This window comes from Peromyscus californicus, unplaced genomic scaffold (assembly GCF_007827085.1).
Source record: "Peromyscus californicus insignis strain IS unplaced genomic scaffold, ASM782708v3 Scaffold_99__1_contigs__length_143814, whole genome shotgun sequence".
NCBI classification, from domain to species: Eukaryota; Metazoa; Chordata; class Mammalia; order Rodentia; family Cricetidae; genus Peromyscus; species Peromyscus californicus.
This window is the reverse complement of record NW_026294616.1, coordinates 82060-91888: the sequence shown is the minus strand read 5'-3', so window position 1 is coordinate 91888 and position 9829 is coordinate 82060.

The following is a 9829-nucleotide window of genomic DNA, read 5'->3' as shown; positions in this document are numbered from 1 at the left end:
GAAGAACCCTTGCCAATTCCCAATGCCAAATTCACAGCCACAAGGCATGACAAATTAGCCATCCAGTTAATACACTTTCTAGCAGTCCTGGGTATAAATGCAGGTGCAGCCACTGGAATAGCAGGACTGACTACTCCCCTAGCTATTTACTGTCAGCTTTCCTCACAATTCATCCAGGATTTCCAACAAGTAGGTCAGACTATCCTTACTCTTCAGGAACTAATAGACTCACTGGCCATTCTATTATTACAAAATCAAAGAGGATTAGATTTATTAACAGCAGAAAGAGGTGGTCTTTGTTTCTTTCTTGGGGAAGAGTGTTGCTTTTATGTCAATCAATCAGGGATTGTGAAAGATAAGATCCAACAACACCAGATGGATCTTCAAACTAGAAACTGCTTGATGCCCCCAGACAGTGGAACACTAATAGTCAGATGTGGAAATGGATGCTCCCTTTCTTATCCCCTCTTTTCTTCCTTTTTCTAGCCATACTAATTGCACCCTGTCTCATAAACTTTTTGGTTAGATTTCTTCAACAACAGATACAAAGTATTTCTAAATAAACTCTGAACCAGTTGGTATTACATGATTACCAGTCCCTATCGACAAAGCCAGAGATCTGCAGAACCTGGTTACATCCTGAGGAGGAAGATCAGGATTGTCCCAAGAACCTTGATGCCCCAAATTAATAAGAAGCAGTCTAATTATAACTTCACCCCCTTTCCAGCCCCTAGCTGCTTATTACCCTTTCCAATACCTAATTGCTTATTACCCTTTCCAAATTCGAGCTGCTTATAACTCTTTCCAACACCCAGTGGCTTATTTATAAACAAAAAAGGGGTATTTGTAGGGGGGAAAAGCTAGATAAAGAAACCCACCCTGACCCTGGAGCCCAGAACAAGAAAAAGGTGATTCAGATAAGGCCAGTGAGAGAAACATAGTTTGTTTAAAATCAGAGCCATCTCTAACCCTGGCAAAATGACTTGTGAAACATTTGTGAAATCACAGAGTAGGACAGTACAATCCAGGCCCAAGGGCCCATGACCAGGGAAAGAAACACAGCCTATGTTTGGGACCTAAGCCAGAGAAATGAACTCTTCATCCCCCAAACCCAGAACTAAAGAAATATGTCCTGACTCTGAATATAGTGTCAAAATAACACTCTTGGTCCCTAGAATCAGAGTTTGTGAAAGAAATGAGCACTGGTCTTAGAGGTAGTATCAAAAAGCCAAGAAAGGCCAGTGAAATAAACACAGTTTGGCCCTGAAATCGAGGCCATCTCTGTCTCTAGCCCACAAAACTGGCCAATCCCTTGGAAGAAAAAAACAAAAACAAAAACAAAACAACAGCAACAACAAAAACTAACCAATCACGGGTTGACTCTGCCCCCAGGACATCCTATGTAAACCACCCTGACTGTTCAGTTGTGAGCTGTTCTCTCCACCTTGGTAGAGGCAGCTACTCTCCTGGACTCATCCTTCCCAAATAAATCACTTTCTCAAAAGAGTTTTGGGTGTGAAGACCTTCATTCACTGGTGCACAGAATATCCTTGCTGAGATATCCCATGGTGGATTGAACAAGAGGGAGCTGAATGGAAGAACTTTGCTGAGATATCCCATAGTGGATTGAGCAAGGGGGAGCTGAACAGAAGAACCTTGCTGAGATGTCCCATAGTGTGTTGAGCAAGGGGGAGCTGAACAGAAGATCCTTGCTCAGATGTCTGTCAGTGGACAGAGCAAGAGAGAGCTGAAAAGTCACACTTTTCTCCTGAGCTGGAGGAGATTGCTACATTTTTGTGTTTCTTAGGCAGGAGAAGCACAACTTTGCTAGGAAGCCCCCTTAAGTGGGGGTTGAGTGAAGCTAAGCTGTAGTGGCTATCCAGGAGAGGAGCAGGATTGCTATATTCTGCAGGGAGACCATCCCCCATCACATCAGGTATAGCCTGATTTTCCTAAACAGTCAGGATACCCTGACTTTCATGAACAGTCATAATACCCTTTGCTGCTGAAGCACTTCCAGGCCTGTCTTTCCTGAGAAGTGAGAAAAAACTTCCCTCCAGGGCTGAACTGTCTCCTTGCCGTTCCAACCATCAGAGATGTGCTAAACAGCTCCAGGTGTCTAGGATACCTTCAGGGAAGACCTATTGTTCTGAACAGCTTGAGGTGTCTAGGATAACTCACCCTCCAGAGCTGAACTGTCTCCTTGAAGCTCCAGCTATCAGAGATGTCCTAAGCAGCTCAAGGTGTTTTCTGACTCCCAGGTCATAAGTGCACCTTTCCTCAGAGTTGCAAAACTCATATTTTGGTGCCAAAATCTGGGACTAAACCCAGGGTTGGTGCAACCAATTTACTTACAGATACATTTTAATGATGTTAATTTTAGAATACTTAATAGAGAATATAAAAGTCATTAAATGCTTCATGTATGTATCCAAAGAAACATTTTCTTTTTTTTCATTTTTCTTTATTAAGAAATTTTCTATTCACTCCACATACTATCCACAAACCTCCCCTTCTTCCTCCTCTCGACCCTCAGCCCTCCTTCCTAAGCCATGCTGCAACCCCACATCCCCCAAATTGAAGTCTCCCATAGGGAGTCATTAGAGCCCAGCACACTGAGCCTGGGCAGGTCCAAGCCCCTTCCCATTGCACCAAGGCTATGCAAGGTGTCACACCACAGGCACCTGATTCCAGAAGCCTGCCCATAGACCAGGGTCATATCCCAATCCCCCTGCCTTGGTGCCCTCTAAACAGTTTGAGCCAAACAACTGTCTTCCATATCCAGAGGGCCTAGTCCAGTCCCATGGCGTCTCCACAGCCACTAGTCCACAGTTCATTGGCTTCCACTAGTGTGGCCTGTCATCTCTGCATGTCCTAACATTATGATCTCGATGTCCCTTTCCTGCAGTATCTCTCCTCTCGCTCATCAATTGGATTCCTGGATCTCAGTCTGGTGCCTGGCCATGGATCTCTGTACCTGCCTCCAACTGTCACTGGACAAAGGCTCTATAATGACAGCTAAGTTATTTGCTAGGCTGGTCACCAGAGTATATTAGTCCAGGCACCCTCTGGACCACTGCCAGAAGACCAAGATGGGGTCAACCTTGTGGATTCCTGAGAGCCTCCACAGCACCCTGTCTCTTCCTATTCCCATGATGTCCTCATCTATCATGATATCTTCCTCCCTGCTCTTCCACTCTGTCCCTGTTCCAGCTTGATCCTCCCATTTCCCTATATTCTCTTCCCCCACTCCTTGCTCTCTGCCACACCCCCCCCCCAGTTCATTCATGTAGATCTTATGCACTTCTCCAAAGAAATATTTTCATCTATCTGGAAAAGGTGCAATAATTTAAGTGAGTAGTAATCAACCATATATTTCACAATAAAATTAATGTGCTATTAATATGTATACATTATTTAAAGTCACATGCATCTTCATATCCTCATCTGTTATGCATTTGGCACTTCATCCCAAAGTATTGTCTTCTAAGCGAATTATCCAGAGATGTTAGATAATGTAATAGCAGTGAGATATATTTTGTGGGGTCTAATTTTGTCCAATTTCATATGGTGATCAACATAATATTACAGCCTTGTATAAGAAAGATATTTCCAACACAGCTGTCTCATTGATGCTCAAATAAGATTAGTTGTAATATTAAATCAATAAAATACCATCTTTTCAGATTGTAAACATATTTTCATTGAAAGATAATGCCATTTAGGGGAATTTGAATGATAAATCCTATTTGTTAATGAAAATGATATATTGGCATCTCTTTTGTTTTCTCTTTTATTGCATTTTGAAATATTTACTTTATTCTGAGGACCAAACATGTTCACAGCACTTTTTCACACCAACAAGTGAATATGAGAGAATAGCTTGATTGTCAGTAGTCATTGATACTTATGAATTCATCATCTCAGTTGGGCTTAGAGTTGCATATCTGTAATCCTAACATTTGGGAGAGGGTAGCATGCCACTTTCTCTAATTTGAGGTCTGCTTGGTCCATATGGTAAGTTCCAGGACACCCACGATTATGTAGATGTACCCTATCTCCAAAAACTTCCAAAAGGAAAAGGAATCTATTGGTGAAATTATTAAGGCCACTCCACATAGTTAAAAGGAGAATTATTTAATGGTGTAACTTACAAATTAAGGGATAGGTAGGTAGCGGGGTCTGGGGAAGGTGCATCGCAGTCCAGCGGTGTTCTCTGGAGCTCTGCTTGGCCAACCTCCACCGTCCAGGGTCCCAGAACAGAAAGAGAGCTGGCCGATCCAGATCTCGGGTCTCCAGGCGCCTCCCTTGGCCCTGCCTTGTAGGCATGACAGTTGCCGAAGTCTCAATTGGGGTTGGAACTTCCAGATCAAAGCTGGAATGGCTACCCACTACAGCAATCTCAAATTATGGAAGTTATCCTAATATAATCTGACTGGACTCTTACTGGTTTCAACCAACAATTTTGTTATCTTTACTCACATTAAGGGAACTTCGTTAACAATGAAAATGTCACACAATGTGGTGTGTCATTTTACAGAGGCATAGAAATTCAATGAGTCCTTTGAAAACCGTCTGGGGACTTTCATCACATTTAAATGAGAGAAAACAAAAGGAGCAATGGGGCATTTTCATCTTTGGTATTTTAGTGATGTGTTTGGGAACTGGAGAGTTTGCTCAATATTACTGTTCTTAGATCCCACAGTTTGGTTTATACCATCTACTTCAAATGCCTCAGAACTACTTGTATATGCAGATCCAGGAGATCTGATGCATTCTTGTGGCCTCCTAGAGCACCAGATATGCAAAGGATAAAAAGACAGATATTTATGCATGTCCATATTTTTTTAAAAAAGTTTTCTTCATGTTTATGTTATTTTCAAAGAAGATTACATTTAATTTAGGCATGTAAGTTTAGCCAGTGTCTATATCAGTTGCATGCCAGATACCAGTAGAGGTCACAAGAGTGTCTGTTTCTCAGTGCCTGTAGTTACAGACAGTTGTGAGCTGTCTCTTGGTTGTCGGGAATCAAAGTCAGGTCCCTGTGGATGAGTAGTCAATATTCATAAGTGTTGAGCAAACTATTTAGCCACGTGAACATTTTATTACAGCAGTAAGATGTGAATAGATGATCCTGAATTCATCATTACCTCAGCCCTGATGATCCAGAAGAGATACGAGCAGATAGCATCATTAACTCTTCTAGATTGCATGCTTAAATAAGTTTCCATGCCTAAATATCCACAAAATGAGAGAGGAGTACAAAATGATCAGGAATGGAATTGAGAATCCAAGTCTTTAAAAAGTAGCTGACAGCTTGATCAAAGCCACAAGACTGAGTTTTTTACCACTGTCATTAATGAGCAGCAATGCAAGCTGACAAGGATATATGTCATGTGTTCTCTTGCTGGAATTTATACCTCCTATACAGAGACAAAAAGACTTGCAGGTATAAAACTGATCTGTCTAAGGAGATCATAGTCTGCTTCCCTGATTGCCCAAAAACGTTCAGTTAGGAACCTTTTTTTGTGACTTTAGATGACATCCAGGTTGTCAGGAGATCCTGAGAATTAAACAGAAGTCACTCTAAGAGTGGGACACTCAGGCATTTACAAAGAGCTGTAAAGTATGGAGGGATTGTTTTGGAGGGAACTTTGGGTATAAAAGCCAAAATATCAAATGCTCAGAGAACAATGCTTGGTGTGTACCTGAAGACATGCTGATTCCTACTCTACCCTCTTTATCCACTCACCTGTGATGGGCTAGCCATTTCCAGATCTTCTACTTTTTTATTTTTTTGGCAACTACCTATAACTGTCAAAGACAATAAACCTGTTCTCCCCACTTTGCATCTCTCCTTAGACTTCAATGTACCTCACTCTCCACCCTGACATCCCTGTGATCTGCATGCATGGCAGGAATAAGCGTATTCTGAAGTCATTTATATCACTTTCTTTGACTAAAAACTAGTGAGACAGTGGACCCCATGAACTTGTAATTTTCCTGGGAATCTCATTGTGGAGTCCTTAGGATGAAAATGTTTCTCGAAACATTTAATCCTTGTCTGACCACATGGTTGGAGTGACAGAATCTGAAAGTGGGGGTTAGGTTTTAGAAATGGAAAAATTCATTATATGACTTCATTAGATTATTCATTTCTGTTTATCTTTTGCCTTCTACATAAACCTTTTAAGACCTCAAGAATGGATTAGGTACCTTATACATCCATAACCAAATCAGTATAACTGAATAAATATCATGTTTTCCTTGTTCATTAGTAATGTGCTTTTTTAAATTTTTGATTCTTTCCTTCTTTCTTTCTTCTTTTTGTTTAAAGTATAATATTAGTAAATATCTTTGTCTGACCTGGGACTCACTGTATAGATTAAGCTGTCCTAGGACACCAGAGATCTGCCCAGCTTGCTTCCAGAGTGACTGCATTATAAGCAGGCAAATCACAAGTGGATAACTTGGTTTACTTAAAGGGCTTAGTAAGAATGAATGTCTGAGCCTGGTATCAAGGGTACAGGCTCTAGCCCGTACTACAGTAACAGAAGATGGCTCCCATAAAATTGATCCCTCCTGCTTTTAAGTCTATTATCTTCCAACTATGACCAATATTGTTTTACTTTATCATTGATTATGTTATAACTCATCAAAGGAGTAGGAGAGGGCTCTGTCTATATTCTCCAGATGATGAAACCCACATTCAAAGAAATATTTAATTTTGTATATGGTTAAGTGTAACTGGTCATGTCACTTATCCTGTTATTCTACTGCCTCACTAAATATGTTTGAAGCCTCCTAGGTGAGACATAATGTCTCCAACCTGTAATCATGATACTTAGGTATTAGAGAGAGTGATTTCAGGATTTCAAAGGCATCCAAGGTGAACATGGTCTACTGAGTACGGTATGAAACCCATGGAACCAAGGAGACTGTGAGTGGTTCAAGGATATGTCCTTACTCTTTCTTCTCTGCAGTTCTAGAGCTACAGGACCATTGCTCCAGCAAGTATCTGCTGAGGTTTTGATAACCCAGGTTTTCTATTCTTGGGAATGTTTCCTGACTATGGCAGCTTAGATCACTTTGGTGGTAGACTCCTGATGCTTATTAAAAAGTAGAATACTCCTGTAGGTGACATAATTCGCCTTGGGCAAGGATAAGCTCCCTAACTGCTTATCTAAAGTGCTGTGTGTTCAGCACTTTAACCAACACACAACCAACAGAAATGAACTCATCAGTTTTAATTCATATATTTGTGCCTACTTAATTTGTGAATGCTTAACAAGGAAGAAACTAGGGAAGAATTTGTTAAAGATTAGAGAAAGGACAGAGAATGGGGAAATGATATATTTTAGTTAAAATGCATGAAAATAAATTTTAAATGAAAAACCAGCTAGAGAGATGGCTTAGAAGTTAAGAGCACTGGGTGCTTTTACAGAGGACAGAGGTTCCATTCCCAGATACCAACTGGTAACTAACTTTTGTAAAACCAGGTTCACAGGATCTGATGCCCTCTTTTGGCCTCTGTGGGTACTGCACACAGACATTTGCAGGCAAACAGCCATATTCATAAACTGAAAATAAAGCTTAAAAACAAAGAATTCTCTCTGGGCATTGGTTGTGCATGCCTTTAATCCCAGCACTCAGGAGGGAGAGGCAGGGAGATCTCTGTGAATTCAAGGCCTGCCTGGGCTACAGAGTAAATTCCAGGAATGGTGCAAAGCTACACAGAGAAACCCTGTCATGAAAAACATATATATATATAATTTCTCTACAGTGATGTCACTGCCCTGAGACAGACAGCAGGAGGCAAGGCTAGTTAAAGTGAACTCCTTCCCATATTGCATGCAAACAACTGTGTGCTTCCTCTGATGCAGCATGCTTAGAGCAAAGTGCAGCCTTATTCTGAGGTTTGCATAGCTTAGTAGGACAGATCATCTAAAACATCATCCACAGTACTGATAGTTGACTTTTCCTTGAGATTTTTGTATTTGTGTTCTCTGCCCTTTCTATGTGTGAGTATAGACAATGCCATATTTTTAATGTATTGATATATATTTTAAATGAAGATTATAATTTATGATCTAAAACATAATTATTCCTCTGTATATCTTCATCTACTTAAGTAGCTACACTTTCAGTCCTCTGATCCTATTTAGGTGTTCAAAATATGAATTGGGATTTGGTCATAAAAGAGATATAAGAATGATATCATATATAGAATGCAAAATCTATTCTAGTCTGGCTCCTCTTTTAGCATTAGCCAGAAGTGGATGAACACTGTTACTAAATAGAGTTTTGTTGATTAATAATTTAAGTATATGGAGTGATTTATTTTTAGAAAGACATTAATTGTGAAACAGTTGTACATCCAGTCATTAAGTAAATGTTTCTGAGACAAGCTCTCCTTATGTTAATTATGGTGACCTTGATCCCAGTCTATTGCTTCTCAGGGCAATGACCTTATTATCCACTTGATTAAATAAACTAAATTCTTAAAAGGCTCTACCACCAGTAAAATTTCCCATTTGAGTCATGTAGTCAACTGTCTATTGCAGTAACTGGTAAAAGACTTACATGTGAATCAAGGCTTCTGCCTTCAGATAGCATAGGAATAATAATTTTTTGTGTATACTAGAGAGAGAAAGAAGATAGGCAATTAACTGCTGGAGTAACCATTGTGAAACAGGAACTGACTGTGGCAGGGATAGTGATTTTTGGTTTCCCATCATGTATTATTTCATATCATGTGAATGAAGGCAGGCCAGATTAGTGGGCATACAATTTGGAAAGGTTCTTTTGAGCCAATGAATACTGAATTTCTAACTAGTGTGTTCTCCTTTGCATATATATATTTAATCCTGTTTCACACTGTTAAATCAGCCTAAAGAGTTGAGACAGAGGTCATTGACTGTAGGTGTCCATCAGGTGACAAAGCTCAGCAGCTAACATCAAACATAGAGGCAAGATCAAATAGTTGGTTGTAATGCCCATCCTCTACCAAGGAATGACCTGCTCCTAATCAAAGTCAGGATAGCTATGTGTTTTTCAATTATGTTTATATTTTTTAAATGTCAATTGCTAGTTTCACTTTTTAAATTTGATTTTCTTTAATTGTATCATTCCTCTAATCTTCTGTTTGTTTTATTCTATGTATTTCTCAGTCATTTACGATGTCTTTACATTTTTCTAGATTTGGGTTATTTTTATTTTTCTATTTAGAGCACTTTCTTCTCTAGCTCGGGATTTCCTCACACAATGTAATTGAGAATTGCTTTGATCATTTAATCTGTGATCATTTGACTGTGCTGTTGAGGGCTAGGAAGACAGTCCTGTGACGCCTTCTATTTTGGGTCTTGCCTGGTCAGTGAGAAAGAAAAATAGATCAGTGAATGAGTATCTTCCAAACTTTTTGGCATTTTTGGGAACTTATAAATGAAGATGGACCTATGCAATAATTGAGTATACAGACCAACTTTAATTAAGATTAGACACAGTAAAGAAAAAGATGAGCAGTAAAGTTGGTGAAACTTTTCCTACTGTGACAGTAGATGACATTAATAATGAATACTGAAGTAATCAATGTTAGATGATCAATTACTGTCCTGGCTGCCCCAAACAAAGCAATCAAGAATCTATATAAAGAACATGAAACCCAATTACTATAGTTAACTCTAGTTGAACCAAAGCAGAAGATCTGAATATAATGGTGCAATCCTGACCAACAAGACTGTTATTAAAATGTTTAGCCTGAGGTTGGGGATTTAGCTCAGTGATAGAGAGCTCTTGCCTAGCAAGCACAAGGCCCTGGTTCAGTCCTCAG